The sequence below is a fragment of the Phoca vitulina genome, unplaced genomic scaffold, assembly GCF_004348235.1.
Source record: "Phoca vitulina isolate PV1807 unplaced genomic scaffold, GSC_HSeal_1.0 scaffold7, whole genome shotgun sequence".
Lineage (NCBI taxonomy): Eukaryota > Metazoa > Chordata > Mammalia > Carnivora > Phocidae > Phoca > Phoca vitulina.
The window spans coordinates 42,041,869-42,063,577 of record NW_022589710.1 but is presented as its reverse complement, the minus strand read 5'-3'; positions in this window follow the sequence as shown (position 1 = coordinate 42,063,577).

Here is a 21,709-nt window from a genome sequence, read left to right as displayed (position 1 = left end):
AAAGGCTCCAGTGGGGAAGGTGCTCTCACTAAGCCCACGAGACTCCTTAACATAGTCAACTCCAGAGTCACAGGCTAGACGCTCTTTCAGGTGGTCAGCAGCATCTGGACCAGCACAGACCCCTTTTCAGGCCCCTGCAGGCCTCACTATGTGAAATAGGAGACTCAGGGTCAAATCCTTCAGACAGATGGGAATTTAGGCCTTGACAGAACAAGAATCAAGGCGAAACCCGACTTACTACCTTTAATGAGCTTAATTTCCATTCAGAGAGGTAAATTAAGCACAGCCCGCAGAGCATTTTGTTGCTGAACGAACTAGGTTGATCTGGTCCAAGGACGCCGAGAGGCTAAGTAGCTGTGCCCAAAGTCACAGACGGAGTTTGGAGCAGAGGCAGGACCAGACCCCAGGTCTCCTTCATGACTACACTACACTCATTTTTCTAGCTTTTGTCACAAGGGGACCACCGCACTTGGTTCAGGCAGCCAGGAACTTTCAGGTTGGTGCTACGGGCATCTAGCCGGTAGAGATCAAGGATGCTGCTAAACGCGGTCCGATGCATTGTTAGGAGTCCCCACAACAAAGACTTGTCATGCCCGATATGTCAATTTGGTTGGCTGTCAGTGAGTGTAGGCGATAATGTAGGCTAATCGCCCAAACCTCCAGGAAAAATAGAATTGCAAGAGGCGGAAAATGTCGCAGAAACAGACTGTAGTTTGATGATTCCACTATTTGGTGAAAAAACAGTATCTTTTTTCTGACACCAAATCTGTGGAGTTTTTCCCACAACAACCAATTCTCTGACATCAACTGGGTGTGCAACAATCCAGTTCAGTTCTGACATGACCAAGCTGGAGTTAACACAGGACCCCACAGGTTAAAGGCTCAGTCCCACAGAAAGAAATCCCTTGACAAAGGGAAGCAGCGAAACTGTGACTCATTCTATGTTTTAGAAATCTGATATTTAGAAACCTGCAGACCTGAAGAGTCAGGGTCTTCTCATGAAAACCTGATACACAAGTGTTATCCAGACAAAGAGCTGATTCATTAGGTGTGGTGGACCTTTACTTAAAGCCCCAAATCGCAAATGTTTCACATCTAAATTTTGTAGACTTTGTTAGATTTTTGTTAAGCATTGTGTGAAACAATGGGATTTCTGGTTTCTTTCCCCACCCCACAGTGATCACATACGTCTTTTATAATATGTCCCTGCCATGGTAGTCAGCTTGCTAGGAAGAATTTATTAATGAGACTATTTAAGGATTTTAGAATGGAAGACCTTACAAGAATGCAGAGTAGCTATCAGTACCTGGAAGTAGGTGAGCTCTAGTTCTCACCCCCAATCAGGCCACTGGTCAGGATGCTGTGGTTACTGGTGGGGGGCAGAACCGAGGTAGTAGGAGTTTCCTGTGGAGGACCCATCACTGAACAAATCTCTCTACCTCCTCATTTGACCCAAGTTTTCCAGGGATAAAATAAGACTCAAGGTTTGATGCGGGGAAAAAAAGGGATCGTTTTCTAATTCCCAACATCTCTCCCCATCTCTACAAATTTTCAACCCGACTCAGCTCCCAGCAAAGCAGTCACGGGTCCGAGTTGATCACATGGCAAAGGAAGGGGCTCTCTTTCCTGGTGCCTCCCAGCAAACATCAAGAAGGGCTTGTGGTGGTCAACGGCACAATCTCTGAAGCTGACCGCTCAGCTGGGCTCCCAGTTCTGCCACTTGCTAGCTGTGGGACTTATGGCCAGTTACTTCACCCCTCATGCCTCAGTGTGCGCCTCTGTCAAAAGGGGTCATAAGAGCAGCATTACTCACAATAGCCAAAGGGTGAGAGCAACCCAGGTGTCTATCAGCAGATGCATGGATAAACAGAATGTGGCACAGCCACACAATGGTCCTTTAGCCTTCAGAGGGAAGAAATCCTGACATGCGCTACCACGCGGATGAACCCTGAAGACCACATACTGAGTGCAAGGACAAATACTGGGCGATTCCATTCACATGAGGTACCTAGAGCAGTCAGATTCACAGAGACAAAGCTGAACGGTGGCTGCCGGGGGCTGGGGGCGGAGGGAATGCCGAGCGGTTCAATGGGGACAGTTTCAGTTTTGCAAGATGAAGAGTTCTAGAGATGGACCGTGGTGATGGCTGCACAACGGTGGGAATGCACTTCACGCCACTGACCTGCACATTTAAAAACGGGTAAGACGCTAAACTTTATGTTATGTGTGTGTCACCACTTGTACCTCCGGGAAATTCAGCCCGTCCTTATTGGTGCCCTGCACACCCCCCACGGATGCGCAGAGCCCCTGGGGTCTTATACGGGGCAGACTTCCAAGGAGCCCCTCTGGCCTGCCACCTGCTGGGGGCTAGCCCTGGCGGCCCCTGTCCAGGCCTGTGTGGCCCCCGGGGGGCTCAAGTTGCTCCTTCTGCTGCCCCACTGGCCGCGGAGCTGCGCTCAGGAGTTGGGGGTTGGTTCCAGCCTGCCCATCCCCGATGAAGTCGTTCTCCTCTCCCACACGTCTGTCCCCTCTCTCCGAGCATAACTCGCTCACGAGCTGGGTGGCGACTCTGCCCTTCAGCACGGGCCCACCTTGAGGCAGCTCACGGCAGAGCTGCCTGGCCAGGGCCTGGCCTGTCCCCTCTCAGCTCCAGACCCCCGTCCATACTGCCCACGTTACCCTCCCCCTTTGCCAGCTGCCTGGGCAAGAAGGGCCAAGGGAGCCTGGAAGGGAGGAGGAGGGGAAGGCACAGGGCTGACTTTTCAGCTTTGGTCCACCAAAGCCCTTGCAGCCGCCACGTCTTCAGCCGTTTGCCCCTTTTCAGCTGCGGGGTACCCCTAAGGGGCATGTCCCCTCAGAGCTGGAGTTGCAGCTGAGCCAGGCCCGCGGGGTTCTGAGAGGCTCACCTCTTCCCTCTGCTCCTGGGGCAGGAGCTGCTGCTGTAATCACCGGTCCTGTTCCTTCGGGGCCCTTCCCTCTCTGCTCTCCCTCACCTGCTCCCTCATCTTGAACGCCTCAGATTACAGCCTCTGTTAAACTGCCCAGCGAGGTTTCTACCTGCTGGCCTGAGGGGCTGTGTGTGGAGCGGGGCGCCTGCACGCTCTCCCCACCCAGCGGCTGGAGAGCACCACAGGCTACCGCTGGCTTTCTCCTGAGAGCAAAGGCCGATGGCCTGCAGGCACAGTGTTCTCTTGGGTCCTGAGAAGCACCAGCTCTACTGCCCCGAGTGGAGTCTCTTGTGAGGGGCAGGGGGAACAGTGGAAGGAGAGCACTTTGCACAAGCCCCGGATGTCTTAAGGGGCAGTCTTGATATTAAGGTTTCTGACTGAAGGGTCCACATTCAGCCAGAGGAAAGAACTCAAATGGGGCCAATGTAAATAGGTACAGGAGACAAGCAACACATGGGAACCTTGGGAGAAACGGCACGTGGCCAGGGGAAGTACCAGTGTGTAAGCCCCTGACTTAAATAGGTTCCGAGAGCCTGTATTCAGTTTTTTGTTCCTCACACCTCTTCTGGAACGTGTGTATGTCAGGGGTACCAACTCTACCCCAGTACCATCCTCCCCCACCGCTCCCTATGGACCGAGCTCCTGCTGCCATCTTGTGGCAGTTTTTATGAGGGCCATCAGGCAGGCGGAGACACTGCTCCCCACTTACGCTTTTATTCGTGGACTGGGACCTTCCTGGACTCTGAGCTCTCGTTGCATTCATGAGCAGAAGGAAAGGCCACTTCCTGACACACATGGCCCTTGTGAGGGTCTCACCTCTGATGGAGCGCCCTGCCCCGGCCATGGGACTCTCTCAACAGTCCATAGTCGAGGTCTCCGGCCTCCTCTGCGGCACAGTTCAGTGAGCTGGGCCGCGTGTGGGGGGTGGGGCGGCGGTGTCACTGTTGACTGAGCGGGTGCCAGCAGGAATGGCACGAATACTAGCTCTGTGCTTCAGGGTCCCTCAGGAAGTTTTCCCCTTTTGAGTCAGAGATTTGAGCATCTGAGGAAAGGAAAATTTGAACTCCAAAGCTAATTAAAAAAACTAACAAACTCAACTGTACCAAGAATTGTCTTATCTTTTTAGTCACAAGCCCCCCCCCGCCCCCCCATTCATGTTGCACACATCTTGTTGCTGACATCTTGGCGGCTGTCCTGACTCTTCTGTGGGTGTATGGTTTCCAACTGTGAGCTCCTCGAGGTCAAGGACGCTTTTTATTCATAGCCTGTATCTAGCACAAAAGAGGAAGTAAATGTCCTTGAGTGAAAGAGCTCTATGCTATCTGGTCAGCATACCCTGTCAGTTCCTCCAGAAGCCATTCTCTTATCCTAGCCTTCCTCTTTATTCCCAGGCTCAAGGCAGTAGATGGTGTGCCACCCACATTTCCCTTCATGATGAGACGCTCCTTCCCCTTGATGGCTCAAAGCTATGTCTCTCCCCAGGAATCACCCGCCTTCCAAAGAAAACTACTTACCCAAGGTTAGGCCTCCTCTGGGTGCACCCCACATCCAATAACTGGTCAATGCTGCCAGGGATAGCTCCAGCTCCTAAACTGAGGTAACTCTGAAGGACCAGAGAAGCTCTAGAGCTTATCATGGGATGGGCTGAGGCCTTTGTTGTGACTGCATTGCTGTTCACCTTCTCCCTCTGCCCCATTAGGCTTCCTTCCCCCCCTCACGGGCTGAGGGCTGTCAATGCACTGGGGAATGACAGCAACAGGCTGAGGACAGTTACTCACCTATTTAAGGCAAAGTGTCAGAGTCAGAGGGGTCTGCTTGGGAGCATATAAAGAACCTCTCATCTCCTTCAGCCAGAGGACAGAAGCAGTGGAGGCTTGGCTAGGACATAATGCTAAGGGAACAGAGCTCCAGAGAAGACTAAATTCTCAACTTAGGCAGGGCCCCAGTAGAGAAGGAACTGAGGCTTCAAATGGGGATCACGGCAGCTCTAGACTCCCTGTAGAATTGGCTGATGCTTCTGTTGTAGAGAACTTTGGAATCCACACACTGGGGCCTCAGATCAGATGTGACCCACTCTCCACTGCCTGTAGACCACTCAAAGTCTGCTCATCCCCTTCAGTCTGCTCCCACCTTCTCTCCTGGCTGCCTGGCCAGTAACAGGTCAAGCCGCACCACCACCCGGCCAGGGAAGTGCTGGGTCTGCTGGGAAGAGGCTTTGTATCGAAGGAACCATAAGACCCCATCAGTGCGTACTGGCAGAAGCATGGAGAATAGATATGGGACTGGATCTGGGTGATGCTGAATTGACAGAAACAGAATATAAAGTTGGATATGAGTGTTTATCAACAGGAGGACACTCTCCTATGACAGAAGATTGATATCCTGGCAAAGGCCCTAAAAATTATGCAAATACGCTGCTAGGTTGTTTCCTAAGAGCTTAGAAGAAGCAACAGTCCACACTAAGTACAACAGAAATGCCAAAATTGCCACAGTAAGTGGTAAAGAAAGGGGTCCAAGGCCCAGAGAAGTGGGTGTGTTAAAATGGGCATATTACCTAAGATCAGAAAACCCATCAACTATGTTCCATGGGAGGGAGGGCCAGGAGGACACTTTGTTTAGCAGAATGATAAGAAATGTGTTGGTGAGAAGGGCACAAATACTACTACTGAAGAAGCTCAGTGGTAGCTGTCCTCTGCGGGCGAGAGCTGAGACTAGGAGATACTGCTATAGAACTAGCCCTGATAACAATGGGATGATAGAGACTCAAATTAAGAGAGGCTGAGAAGCATATGATATCAGAAGCAAGGTGGATGTAATTATTGTAATAAGGAGCAAAATCTAAGGGATTTTGGAAGCTAAGACAGCCTAACCCAGAGAGAACATAGAAATGGTTAATAGAACATGGCATTCTGAAGGGCAAGTCAGACAGATGGGCAGCCAACAAGGGTATCACGCAATCTATATACAATCAAAAGAAATCAAGGAGGCTGAGTTACCGGTAAGCACCTTAACAACAACAGCAAAAAAATCAATAATCTGTTGCCCAGGTTCTGGACAACTCAGTGACTTGAAGGGAAAGCTGAGCCCTCAGAAGGAAGTATCCTGCAATATCACACAACATATATGGGATGGTTACCTTCTTTATCTTTCCCCAAGAGATGTATGGGCCAAGGGGAAGATCCAGAGATTCAGAGGAATGATTGGACATAGGGATCTGAGTTGACATGGCTATTGGGTACCCAAAGCATCATCATGACCCGTGTTAGAATGCTGGTGGAGATATATGGAGATATATACAGGTCTGACTCAGAGTGGGCCCACTGGGTCCACAGACCTACCCAGTGGTTATTTGACTAGTCCCAGCATGTATAATCAGAATGCACATACTTGGTAGCTAGGCAGACCATCTAGTTAACCACACTGGGGTAGGCCATGGGGAAGCCTATGAAACCACCCTCCTGCCCCCACCAGCCAAGATAGTAACTCATAAATAATGCCATATCCTGTGGGTCTGAGAGGAGCTATCGAGGAGATTAAAAGAGATCTAGTTTTTTTTTAATATAAAAGGATATAAATAAATAAAAGAGATATAAAGGAAAAGACATAAAGATGATAGCCTGCTTATTCTCAACTGATTCACCAGTCAGGTCACTAAAAAACCAGACAGATGCGATATCTTTGTCAGAATAAATTAACGCTGCTTCAGGCACATGGTGGTACCTGGTATATGGCCTCCTTGGCAAATATATTCTTATCCACCTCTACTGAGGGCCAGAGCAGTGTGCATTCACAGAAGATTGATAACACTATACTTTCATGACCTTGCCCCAGGGCTATGTTAGTTCTTCTGCCGTCAAAATACAGTCTGTAGGAAGCCTGACCTTGTAGATATGCTGCAGGACATTAGTCCAATACATTGATGGCTTCACATCAACCAAACAGGATAAGCATATTACAAGTGCAAGTATGATGGGAGATAAAGCCTATAAAGATTCAGGAGACTGCTGGGACATCTTCAACATAAAGGACTAATTTCTCCCATCACTAAAAAGGAATCATATGCTCCATAGGTCAGTATGGATTCTAAGGTCAGCAAAGTCCATTCATGGGAATAGTGCTCTAACCCATTTGCCACATCACATGGAAAGCTTTAAGTAGGGCCCAGAGCAGGAATGACTGCAGCATGTGGTGTAAGCAGCTTTGCCCCTTGGTCCATAAAACTGGTAGATCTTAAGATATTTAAAGCATCTGTGATGGGCAAAGATGCTGTATAGAGTTTACGGTAAACCTAACTGGAGATTGCAATGTAGACCCATGGGGTTCTGGAGTAAGGCCATGGTATTTGCCACAAAGAACTACAGGTCATTTGAAAATAGCTCTTGGTTTGCTGCTGCACCTTGTGGAGTGCTTGACAATGTGACTCAACAGACATTAAACTATAAATCTGAGTAGGCCTGGCAGCAATCCATTCTAAGATATGTGGTAGTTAGGGCATTGGACATGAGCAGGTGGCCCAGACTGCCTCCCACGCCGTTCACTATTGTTGCACAGAGGCCACTCCCTCAGCTCACACCTATGACCAAGAGGATGGGCTTGTGTCCCGTACAACCAACTTACAGAAGAGAGAGAAAGAAAAAGCCAAGGTTGGTTCACAGATGGGTTGGCCTGGTATGTAGATGCAAAACAAAAATAAACTGCTGCTGCAAGATAGCTCCACTCAGGTGGCCCTTTAAGACAGTGGCGAAGGGAAATCCTTGCAAGGCAAAAATCAGGCTATCCAGCCACCCACCTTCTGTAGAAATAGAACAAGCCCGAGGCCAGAAAAAAAACAAACTCATGGAAGTAGCAAATGGCTTGGCTGGTTGGCCAGGGGCCTAAAAGGAGAAAGAAGGTCAGGGACAAGGGTAGAGGCACATGGATGGATGGACAGGAGTGGGCATGGATTATAAAGATCTCTGAATGCATGTTAATGGCCACCAGAGGCCTCCACTATGGAAGACGTACTACAACCAAGTAGTCCAAATGATTTGGTGAGTTGGTATCAGCCATCTTCTCCTTCTTCTCCTTCTTCTTTTTTATTTGCGAGTGGGAGATAAAGACAGAGAGAGAGAGCACAAACAGGGGGAGCGGCAGGCTGAGAAGCAGCCTCCCCACTGAGCAGGGAGCCCGATGCGGGACTCAATCCTGGACCGACAGAGCCACCCGGTGTCTCCAGCCATCTTCTTCATTAGCCACTCCTGTGCTGCCAAAATGGGTGTGTGAAAGGAGTGGCCATTGTGGCAGCGATTGAAGATATACAATGGGATTCCGTTTACCAAGGCTGATGTAACTACTGATGTCAAACCTTTAACCTGAGTGCTATAGAGATCACTGCTGAGCCCTTGATACAATACCCATCCCTCAAGGAGAATAAGCATCCACTTGATGGCAAGTTGTCTACACTGGACCCCTTCCACTCTAGATAGGGCATTTATCTTGACTAGAATTGACACATGTTCTAAGTATGGGTCTTGCCTTTCCTGTTTGCAGGGCTTTAGCACTATGATCATATGAGGGTTTACAGTGTTGAACCCATGGACACAGGATCCCATGTAGCATTGAATCGATCAAGGGACTTCATAGCAGAGAGGAGAACACTGGGCTTGTGGTCATGGGATCCACTGGTCATATCATGTACTGTAGAAGCTGCTGGCCTGATCAAAATTGAATAGGCTTTCAAAGGTGCAGCTGAGGTACCAACTTGGAAATGAGATCCTGTGAGGGTGGGGCAGCATCCTTCAGGATGCAGGATATATCCTCAATCAATGGCCTTTCTGATGGTTCTGAGACCCCAGTTAAGTGGAATACACAAGACTGGGAACCAACAGGTAGAAATGGGAATGACCCACTTACAATCTTTATCAATGACCCATTTGGGGAATTTGTGCTTCCCATTCCTACAACTTCAGGCTCTGTGTGTCTAAAGAACCCCGTGTCCAAAGTGGGGAGGACGAGGCTCCTGGTAGCTGGGGGGCATCATGGCCCCAATCCTGTAGTGAAGTCTGGGCAGAACGCTGCCACAGCCACTCCGGTTCTTGCACTGCTCATTTCCTTGGACTACAGTCTCTCTCTTCTGCCGCCCTTTTGAGATTTCCTCTTGACTAGGACCTCGCCTAGTCTAGGTGTTTACCTGCTCTTACCCCTGGCTTTAACTGTTGGGGTGACCCAGACTCCCTCATCTTTGAGAACTCCAAGCCCCTAGTCACCATGCCCTTCTGAAGCAGTACTCCCCAAGAAGTGCCTTCAGCATCTTGTTTTGATTCAGGACATCTCAGAAGAGCCACCCAGCTCCAGATCACCCCATGGATTTTAACTAAAGCCGTTGCTCTAACTGCATCACAGTTCAATTTATTCCTCTGTTCAATCCAGCTTCTTGTGCTCCCTCACGTGTATTGTTCCTAAGAGCACTCCCCAGTCAACTTCCTGTGCAAAAATATCAGGCTCCAAGTCTGCTTCCACAGAAGCTAACCCACTACAGTCAACAACTTGGTCTAGGCCAACTGCCTCAAGGCTGAATTATGCAATAGCTTCCAATGACCTCCTCCAGGCTTCCCGTGCAATTTGAACGCCCTGTAAACTACCGAGAGGAATTTGCCTCACCAGGTGTATGATCTCAGGCGAATTACTGAACATCAGGTAGAAAAAACTTGTATGTCAATGGAAAACTATTCATGGTCTATAGCATACCCTTTTGTCTTAGATTCTGATTCTGTGGGAGCTATTTTATGACTTTGTACGTTGTAGGTAACTGATAAGACATATAAATTCTGTCCCCTCTAATAGAGATTCAAATGACTCCCTCCCTAAAACAACAACAAAACATTTATCTCCAATTTACAATTCCTTTCAATATTCCTTTACTCCATGTAACTGTGCTTTTTTAGAAAACTTAAATTTGAACTCATCATAACATGCAGTTAGTTCTCTGGATTAATGCATCAAATAAATTTTTGAACATGTGTACATTTTTATATCTGAGCGTCATGATTTTACCTTTTCCTGAAAATTAACTTGTAACCCTTAATTTCCACATATGTAAGATAACAGTAAAAACATCTGGCAGGTTTGTCGGGCATTTGTCTGGCACACAGTAGGGACTCACACCTTACTGCAATCAACCCTTTTCAAAGAAAATCATTACAGCATTCTAGAGAGTCCTTTTGCGAGAACTTGCAATGGAAATAGAATCTATTTTCCAGAATTTTTCATCTGGCAAGAGTTACCATATATCAGCCCTTTGCCACAGACATGGCATCTTTTCACTAACAGACCCACTGTCAAATCAGCCTGTCACTGTAATTTGTTATCATCTGTCCTTGAATACAGAATATTTCCAAGATCAATTTACTTTACAACAATCCTTTTCAGGCTAGACAAACACCCCACATTTTAAATGTTCTTTTTAAAAACAGACTTTACTTTTAATCTCTTAAAACATTTACTTGCTCTTAATGAGTGAGAAATTCTTTGAAAAAGTCCCCCCTTTCCCCAAATTAATGGTGTATTTGGAGAAACTAATTAAATTTTTCTTAGTTAGAAATGTAATAAAGTAGGAGGTCTAGTAAATTTATGTCCTCTGAATTATAAGATAGAGACTTTCCCAAACTTAAATAGTAAAAATTCTTGCCTATGGTTAAGACCGATACTCCCCAGTCAAAACAGGAAGGGCAAGTTGTTGCAGCGATCCAATTAAAGTGTCCAGGCAAAAGTGGAAACTGGATGTGCAAGGAAGCTTGAGCCTAACCTAGTTGTATTCACGTATCTGAAGAATGTGACAATACAAGAAATGCAGTGTGCTTGTGTGCCCAGAAAAAGAAAGTCAAAACCCAAAGTTTGATAGTGTTTACAACCACAGAATAAAAAAACTAAAACTGACAGATGTAAATATTCTATCACTAGAAAAGTAGAAAAATTATAAAGCACATTTTCCAAGCCAGGAAGAAAAACAAATGATGTTCAGCTTCCTTGTGCTCTAACCCTAGGTCTATAAATTAACTTCTGATGGTCCATGTGGCCTATCAGTTATCTTCTGATGAGGCTGGGAGTGCCCTAATCTTTAGAACTGTATGTTAAGAAATTGGCATTTTGATCAACATATTTATCTTCTACTTTATCATCAGTTAGTTCTGAAGTTAAATCAGATTCTGAAAAAACCCAAGTTTCTACCAACCTTAGGTTCTGACAAAACCAAGTTTATGTCCTAACTCCTAATGAGCTATAAAGCCAGCCATATTTGGATAGCCAATCGACCCCTCTCTAGAATCTCTCTCTCCACATTAATTCTAGCTCTTCTGCCATCTTATTCCTTTAACTAAAACACACTTCATGTAACTTTAGCTACACAGTGATGCTAATGAAAATTTCATTATGGAAACAAATGCATCCTAAATTTGACTTCATTCTCCATGTTATCCAGAGAGTGGGGGCTGAGGATCTTGCATTTTTTAGGCCCGATGCCCAATTTCCATGAGGCTTGCTGTGCTGGCCATGGGCAGATGAGCCAGTGTGTGGCTCAGCGGCTATGCCATACTGGAGACACAGAAGCTCTCCCAGTTTGGGTACTTGTCATTTCTTTGTCCCTCTCACCCATGGCCCAGATCGCTTCTGCGTTTTCTTTCTGACCTGCATCTCCAGAGGGTGACCTAATATACATTGAGAAACAGAGATGTCAACTAGGGACATGTTGGAACTTGTGGAATTGGATAGTTTTCTGGTTTCCAGAAAGGAAAAGTTATTATTCAAGGGAAGCTATTTTTTGCCTCCTGTCTTCTGGCCCCATATGTCCAAAGAAAAAGTAAATCTAAGGTCACACAAAATGAGTCACAAGCCTCTAGATGGAGTAGTTTTCAGTAATTAAACCATTTTATTCTCCAAACATCCTACCCAATGCAGAAAAAAGATGACGAAGTTCCTTTAATTTTTGCCTAAAACACATTTCAGTGCTTAGGCTATCAATCGAGACTTTGTTCTATTAAAAGTGAATTGAAAAGTTAAACTCAGGGCTGGAAAAGGACTTTGGCTATCTTGTCTCTGCTGTTACTGCCCCTATATGACCCCACTGTGTTCTGATACAGAAGGGTAATAAGGACCTCAGGCCAAGAATATAATTGCCTAGAAAAGAGAACATGGAAAAACCCACTGTGCTGTGACTGAAAACACTGATTTCTAAATAAAAAATACTGTGACCTATAATTTAATCAGTGTAGACAGGTATACAAGATGTTAATGAAATACCGTGTATTTTTCATTGGTCTGCCTGCTTTATCTGAGGTGTCTGGCCTACCTCCAGGATACACCTTGTACTGGATGGGACACACATGCCAGGCCCACACTTATTTCTGAGGCCACTGATCCTGTCTTCTCTCAGCTCCTGCAATCTCAATGGACTTAGTTTATACCATGAGACCTTGCACTCTGCTCAACATCTGCAACACTCTCTATCATAGGTGAATACATCTGCAGGTTAGCTAGCAACTTAAGACATGGCTGAACTTGAAAGAATACCCTACATAAAGTCAAGGTGAAGGCTAGCCAAAGCTTAAGTAACGTAATGTTATGATATAGAGAGGGGAGTATGCCAATTGATCATAATAAGGATCTACACTTGCCAGAGGAGATTCCCCCCCAACCCATAACGGCAAGTAAGCATGTTGCAACAAAGCCTTCAACAAAAAACAATGAAAAAAAAAAACTATACAAAATATAAAAATATATTTGAAGGCACTGGGGAGCTACTACCATAACCAACTTTAGAGGCTAAGACCCCCAAAAGAAGGGAAGCCCAGAGAACTACGACGGGTATTCAGTGCCACATCTGCCAATTTGAAAGCAGTGGCTGAGAGGATGAGAAGCAGAACAGAGCTTCTGGACTCTCCCAAGGTTGTGATGTCAATAGTTATAACTCAGGGAATACTAAAGATGAAACCCCAGACTGTTAAGTTTGGAATATCGAAAGGGCTATGGCATAGGAGTAAAGGTGAACTAGAAATAACAGGCTCAGGAGACTGAAGTCCATCTTCCGAAAGCTCATTCTCTAATTTCCTATCTTGTCTGCCAAAAGTAAAAATAAAGCTTTTTGAGGAAGATAACAATCCAGAGCCTCAATTATCTATACATTCTCATATACAAGTTAAGTTCACATCAGAAATATGTAAAAACAACAAAAACATAAAAACTGATGAGAAGGAAACATGTTCAAGAGATCCAGATATTAAAATTATTAGACATGAACTTTAAAATAATGGTAGTTAATATGTTTAATAAATTAACAAGAGAGACTATCAAAAGCTAATTGAAAACTATATTAAAAATGGGAATTCTGGAACTGAAAAATAGGATTACTAAAACTGAGAACTCAATAGATCAATTTAACAGAAGACTAGATATAGCTGAAGGAAGAAATAAATAAATTAGGATATGCAGAGGAAAATAGTTTGAAACATGGAGAGACTTAAGACAGGAAATTCAAAAAAAGTGTAGGAGATAAAAACACAGTAAGAAGGTTTAATATATTTTGTAATTGTAGTGCGAGGACAGAAAGGTAATATGCCAAAAGGAATGTCTGAAGAGATATGGTCAAGATTCAAGGGACAATAACAAAGCTTTGGCAAGATAAATACAAGGAAAACTATACAGAAGCTAAATATGGAAAACTACTAAAAATCACAACTACTAAAAATCACAAAAATGAAATCTTAAAAATAACCTAAGAAATAAAAAGGTATTGCCTCTTAAAAGAGCAGTTGACTAAAAGAAACGAAGGAAGTCAGAAAACAGTGGGAATAATACTTTTGAAGTACAGAAAGAAAATAACTGCCAATTCAGTACTCTGTATCTTCCCCCCCCCAAAAAAACTTAAGAAAAACATTTTCACACAAGAAAAATAAAAACTCAAGGAATTTGTTACTAGCCGATCAAAAAGCTGTAAAGGGAGTTTTTCAGGCGGAAGGAATATTATCCCAAAAGAAATCATAAAAATTTGAAAGTAACAGAGAACAATGGAAGGAGTAAATATGTGGATAAATCTAAATTAATATAAGTTATACCAAATAATAACACCCTCAAAGTTTAAAATACAGAGTTAAAAATGCATGACCAAACAGTACAAAAGATGCGAAGGTAGAAATAGTCAATCCAAGAGGTGGTAAGGTACTAAGTAGGTAAGTTTTAACTTCAATAACCACTAAAAGAATAATCAAAAAGATATATGGGTAATAAGCAAAAGGAGGGGTATAATAATGCAAATGCCTTATTCCAAAGTGTGGCAAGAAAGGAGAAAAGATATATGGAAAAGAGGAGACAAAAAGAAAACAAATAGTAAGATGGTAAATTTAAGCCAAAAAAATCAGCAATTAAATGTAAATGGACTACATACTCCATTTAAAAAGACAAAGATTGTTGGGGGTGCCTCAGTCAGAGTGTGCAACTCTTGATCTCAGGGTTGTGAGTTCGAGCCCCACATTGGGTGTAGAGATCGCTTAAAAATAAAATCTTAAAAAAAAAGATTATCAAATTGAATAAAAAAATCCCTACTATATGGTAGTTTATACTCTAAAAATAAGAGCTAGAAAGGTTGAAAGTGAAAGGACGAATACAGTTATAATACACAAACATTAGGTATACTAACATCAGATAAAGTAAATTTTAGGGCAACAGGTATTACTAGACATGAAAAGGGCATTTCATAATGACTAAAGGCATCAAACAAATCTTCCAAATTTATATGCACTTAATAATGTAGCCTCAAAATATATAAACCAAAACTTGAAAGAACTAACAGTAAAAATAAATCTACAACTACAAAGCCCACCCCCCCCAAATCAGTAAGAATATACAGGATCTCAATAACATAACAAAACTGACTTAACTGATATATTTAGTATAGAAGGCTGCCACAACTGCAGAATACTTGTTTCTCCCCCAAATGCCCACTGGAACATTTACCAAAATTGACAATATACAGAGCCACAAAGCAAGGCTAAACATTTCAAAGGATCATTAGGAGAGTTTCCTTGATCATGGCTATTAAGTAATAACTAGAAAATCCCAAATATTTGAAAATTAACCAACATGAGTCTAATTAACCCATGGGTAAAAGAAGAAATCATAATGGAAATTAGAAATTATAATGGAAATTGGTAATAATGATTGGTAACAGAAATATGACATGTCACATCTTGTTTGATGAAGCTAGAGCCAATGCTTAAAGAGAAATGTACAGCCTTGGGGCACCTGGGTGTCTCAGTCAGTTAAGCTCTTGATTTCAGCTCAGGTCATGATGTCAGGGTTGTAAGATCAAGCCCTGTGTCAGGCTCCATGCTGGGCGTGGAACCTGCTTAAGATTCCCTCTCTCCCTCTCCTTTGCCCCTCCCTTCCCTCTTGCATGCATGAGCTCTGTCTCTTTAAAAAGAAAAAAAATTACAGCCTTAAAATACTTATAGTAAGAGCAAAGGTTGAAAACCAAAAAGCTGAGTGTCCATCTCAACAAGTTAGAAAAAAACCCCAGCAAACTAAACCAGAAGGAAATAGAAGGAATATAATGTGGAAATAAAGCAATAAATAAATAAATAAATAAATAAATAAATAAATAAAAACAAAGGATGAGCAAAGCCAAAAGTCGGTCCTTTGAAAAGATAATCTCTTGTTGAGCCTAATCAAGAAAGGAAAGGCAGAAGTAATCAGTATTAGGAATGGTTAAGGGGACAAACCTACAGATGTTACAGACACTACAAAGGTGAAAGAATATTATGAATTACTTTTTGTCAATAAATTCGAAAATGAAAATGGGATAGACACACTCCTGTAACAGTGAATCTCACCACTGGGAGTACCCAAGACTCCCTCAGGGAATCCATGAGATCAAAATTATTTTCGTAATAACACTAAGATATCACCTGCCTTCTTCACTGTACTGGCATGTATAGTAATTGGGCAGAAGACGCGGTGAGTCAAACTACAGGCACCTTAGCAGGAATCAAGGCAATGGCACCGAAATGTACCACTAGCCATTGTATTCTGTAGCACCACACACTTACAGGGGGGAAAATCAATTTCACCTAAGTGTCCTTGATGAAGTAACAAAAATTGTTAAATTTATTACATCTCGTTCCTTCAAAACACATCTTTCTGGGACGCCTGGGTGGCTCAGTCAGTGAAGTGTCTGCCTTCGGCTCATGTCATGGTCCCAGGGGATCCTGGGATCGAGTCCCGCGTCGGGCTCCTTGCTCAGCAGGGAGCCTGCTTCTCCCTCTCCCTCTCCCTGCCGATTTCCCTGCTTGTGCTTTCTCTGACAAATAAATAAAATAAAATCTTAAAACAAAACAAAACAACCCACATGTTTTTAAAATTCTATGTGGCAAAACGGGACGTATGTACAAAGTACTTCTTCAGCATACCAAACATAGTTTTCTCAAAGAACAGCCCTTTTGTGATTGAGTTATGAGCTAAGCTAGTCCCTTTTTTTTCATGGAATGCCATTTCTACTAGAAAGAGACTAAGAGACAAACTATAATTATTCAGACTTCAGTATTTGACAGATTTTTCTCAAAAATGAAGTGTCTGTGGCTTTAAAGACAACTGACAATATTTGTTACCCATGATAAAATTTGGGCTCTTGATAAAAAGTTTAGAACACTTGAACACTATGAGCTTTCTAGCTCCCCAATAAAGGTGTATCTGACTAGACTGATGTTGATATGAAAAAAAGTGATTTTTTTATAATGCATAATGAAATGTGTCAACATCTGGAAGATCTGCACAACTCAGGGAACCATTACTTTCTAAATAAATGATGTTACAAAATCACACCCAGATAAAAGATCATTCCAAGTAAGGTAAGGCAACGGATTTTAAAATAATCCAGTACAAATGGGATTCCACACTGCAACTAACCTTTAAGAAAGTACCACTTGTCTAATTTTAGTGAAGTATCAAGACAAGAATATCAACAATTCTGAAAAGTTTATTAAAATAACTCCTCTCTTTTCCAAATATATATATATATGATGCCAGGTTTTCCTATGCTTTGACCAAAATAATAAAATGCAACACACTGTATGTAGAAGCAGAGAGTTCAGATGCCTCATACATTTTTTAAGTTGGAAGCATAATTTTAAATAAAAATGTTAACATGTAATGAGTTTAATTCTTTTAGAAATAGTATCTTTGAGGGGCACCTGCGTGGCTCAGTCATTACGAGTCTGCCTTTGGCTCAGGTCATGGTCCCAGGGTCCTGGGATCAAGCCCTGCATCGGGCTCCCTGCTCCACGGGAAGCCTGCTTCTCCCTCTCCCACTCCCCCTACTTGTGTTCTCTCTCTCGCTGTCTCTCTGTCAAATAAATAAATAAAATCTTTTAAAAAAAATCTTTAAAATGTGTTTTAATTTCTAATGCAGTAAATATCCATATAAACCACATAAACCAAAACTCTTTGGGATGGGGGAGTCCTCAGTAATTTTTTTCTGAGTATTTAGAGACCCAAAAGTTTTGAGAACTGCAGTCCTAGAAAAACCCAACTTGCCAAAACTAAGAATAAAGAAACAAAATCTGAATCCATAATCAGAAGCCTTTGCCTAAAGATCATTCCAGGTCCAGTTGGTTTCACTGGTAAATCCCTCCCCCACTCCAATAATCTAAGGAAGGAAATAATTTACAGAGAGAAAAGCAAAAAAGTCATTGTAAGGCAGCCCCTGAGGAAAGGAGAGCAAACATCTGCACCCTTGCCTGCCTACGGCTCTGCTGATTTTCTGCTCTAGATCTGCTACAGATGCATCCTAGAAGAAACACCTTAATTCTCTGGTGGTCTGAGTCTCTTGTTTCTTGAAAACAATACTCAAATTCTGGAGAGTATATACAAATCTGTTGTGGACATTTTAGTCAACACTTTTGTATGCACTGTGTAGCAACCATACCGTTTGGGGAATGGACTCCAGCTTGAAGGCTAGCTCGGATTTGTCTGAGCCAATCATGGTAATTCTGTTTCTCTTGTCCATGACGGGTTTAGAAAATCAGGACATTGGGACAAGTTAAGGATCTTGCCTATGTTAAATCTTATATTAAAAAGATGCCTGGAGAAATATGCTGAGGCTTCTGGGAAATTTTCCCACGTAAGAGAGATAAATTAGAAGTGTTTTTCTTTCTGGATGATGATGTGTATAGAATGGGGTCTAGAACTACAGACAGCTAAAGTCTGAAAGGAAGCCAGCATACACAAGGGGTAGAGTTGAGAAAATCACGGATATACAGAGCTAGAGTAACATGAACAACCCAATCCTAAAAGCCCAGTCTACCCTTAATTTTGTAGTGAGCCAATTTCCTATATTCGGCAACTTTGAAATGGGTTTTCTCTTTCTTGCAACTATAAGCATCCCAAGTAAGTTACTATTTTGAAACTACTTAAATGAATATTGCTTCAAATTGCAATTGTACAAAAGGAATCACTCCCAAATCAGTAAGCTAGACAAACCTGCATTCTGTCTGAAGAAAGGCACACCTTCCATTTGTGCTACACTGTATTGGTAGAAAATCAAGAAGTCGTGGATGGTGTGTGAGAGCAAACCCATTAACCATTAAAAGTATGTGAATACAGAGGAACTACTTGGTATCTGCTTAAATTCATCATTGTCCTGGGATGTTGATTTTATCTGATAAAGACAGGTCAAGAGTATATGCTTTAGAATCAGACTGGAGACCTCGAGTATTCTTATAAGGGCCAATTATTATGTATTCACACAAAGTTCTGGGGAGCAAAAGGGAGCCCAGGCCCAAAGGATGACTTTTCCCTTCGGCAGAGTTCACTGCACACTGAAACTGAACGGTTTCTGAAAAGGCTACCAGACAAGATGGATTCATCTCTAGCCACTTGCTGTTTTGTGTATCCTAAGAAGTTACAGAGCAATCTAGGGATCCCCTTTTACCAAATTACATTTTCCCAAGTATGAAGTTTAGTTATACTTCATTTCCTTTAATAAGCACATATGGGGGGGGGGGAGATAAAACAAGTATTCTGCATAGTAAGTGCAGACTGAATACCCAAGAAACCACTATTTGGTCATGTCCTTACTTCACAGGATCCTTTTCACCTTCCCCACAGGAAAACGCATCTAACCTCGTGAGATCCAGTGGCTACCGGTCAGCAAAACTTCTGGATCCTTTAGGAGGAAAAATCCTAAGTAAACTGCACTTCAAGAACAATGGAGAGGTTATATGGGACTCAAACTTCATGTCAACCCCCCTTTGAATCTCTGGCTCTAAGATGATGCAGAGAACTTCTTTCTTTGGAGATGTGTTTCCTCTAACCAGCAGGCTTCCTGTCACTAGAAAAATTAAGACTAAATACCACTACATTTCCAGCTGTGCCACTGTGATCCCAGGTGGGAAGAGAGCAAACCGCCTGGGACCCTGGTACAGATGGCACGTCATCCACAGCCTGCGGGTCGGGTTGTTACTGATAGTTCAAATGACTCACTAAAAGCTTCCCAAGTGATCTGATCAAGAGCAGATCTATTCTTACTGTTAAGTCAGCTTGCACTTTTCTCTAAGTATTATACATGTAAACAGTGGGTTAGTACACACCTCAGGCTAGCGTTTGCCTGATTTTGATGACTATAATCCAAATGTTCAACTCTTTTTCTATACTGTAACTTAGTGTAATATAGTGAACACATGTACACTTTTATTATCCTGCATGTTCCATCTAATATTGTATCATTAATATGACATAAATTCAAGACATAAACTACCACCTTTCTACCAAGTATGAAAAGATATCCTTTTAATATGAAATATGTACCTTTGTTATAAGCTGAATCACGTTTATAGCCCAAAGCTTCTGATTAAAATGATTATTTCAGAACCAAGTACATGTTTTAAAATATGCTATGCAGAGCTTAATATGGTATACTTGAATTTTTAATTTGACAAAAATGGACAGAAGGCAAAATGAAAAAAAATTTATTTCCTGTTTTATCCACTGTCAATACTGTATTTTTGATGCAATATATTTGCAAAGAAAAAAAAAAACAATCTCAGCTTTTATTTTCCATTTTAAACACTACAATATTTACAAGCTATTTAGAATAACAAACACTCAGACGCACACACACTCACGGACCCACGCAAGTACATATATTCTTATCTCTGGTTTATACTGAATGCTGGTAAAGGCAATGAATGCTTTCAGAGCCCATGATCAGAAAAGGGAAACCCATTTTCCTTCCTCACACAGATCTTCCTGAACCACTTTTAGTATTCTTCCTTCCATTTCCTCATGCAGAGCTCATTGTATAGGGTTAATCAGTTTTTTACAATTTATGTTTACTTAAACTATAAGCTTTAAAAAGCATAAGCAGACATGATTTCCCCCACATTTCCGTTATTTTGGTTGCAGAATCAAGCTTCACATATAAAAAATCTTGTTTAACCACAGTCACTCTAAACCCAAGAGTCATCCGGAGCAGCCATCTCATTTTCTACCTGCTACTCTGTTTTGAATCCCAGGGCATCGCGTCATCTGTGCAAGTAACACCCAGGCAGCCATCCTTCCCACCATCTTACACGACTGTTGTTCCTTCTAGCGTGGCTCCACTGAATCATAAATTGTCAGGTGCAGAGCTGAGGGCATAAGAAAAAAGGCCTGACCCTATATAATAGGTATAAGTCTTATGACAGAGTTGTCATGTAACCCTGCGATGACAATCGACTCTGGTTCCCCCAAAGAATGTTGTGTTGCTTCCATAAAATGGCAGATATTAAAGTTTAGCTCGCAAATAGAACTTCAGGAAGAATATGTGGCTAATAGGCAATAAAGAGAAATTCTTATCATACATAATTCTTGACAGATGACTCTGGTGAGGTGATTCAAAGCAGAAAATATACTTGTTTCAAGCAAAATTAATGCTCCACTCACATACCTACCAGATCTATTTGTATAATAATTAATTCCTTTCCAGTCACAATTCTTACCAAAACATTTCACAAGTTAAAAATGAGAAGGCCTAGGTGTATACCAACCAGATTTTTTCAACAGAGAAATGAAGAAGAGAGAGGCTAGTTTTTAACTACTTAGTTAAAAACCCCTACAGATATCCAATGTAATATTAAAACTTATGCTGCACAAATACATGGTCCTATCTGACTTTTCTTTCTCTACATCAATAAAACTCAATGTCCATGTAAGACTGAAACCAAAAGTTCAAGGCCATTAACAGGTTCCAAGTATCATTTTAGCCTTGACTGACTTTATTTTTCCACTCATTTTAGAATTAAAGGAAAAGTCTCTGGAACAAAAATTGATGTTGTATACCTTCTCTGAACAATTTATCATATCAAAAGAAAATGGACTGGGTCTGTGTCCAGGCAAAGTAATTTTGTGTGATATTACACTACAGAAAAGAGTAAGAATGAATCCTGAGGGCTTAAACAAAGGGCTGGAGGACTGTCTATATTAATGAAAGAATAAGGAAGATAAACAAAAAAGTAATTAATCTGGGTAGCAGTTTATAGTTTAATAGCTAGTGAACATAAATTCCAAGACTTCTTAAGCAAAATTACTAAGGTATCTTTTTCTTAAGTCATATATTTAGGAGGAAAGATTTTTGAAAGTTAACTAAAAGAAGAAGATAATTTTAGACTCTGGGCAAAGCATAAGTTTAAAAGACCTCGTTCTGGATGGATGACTCAATGCGGCAATCCACCAAATGAAGAATTTCTAAGCAGAGGCAGAAG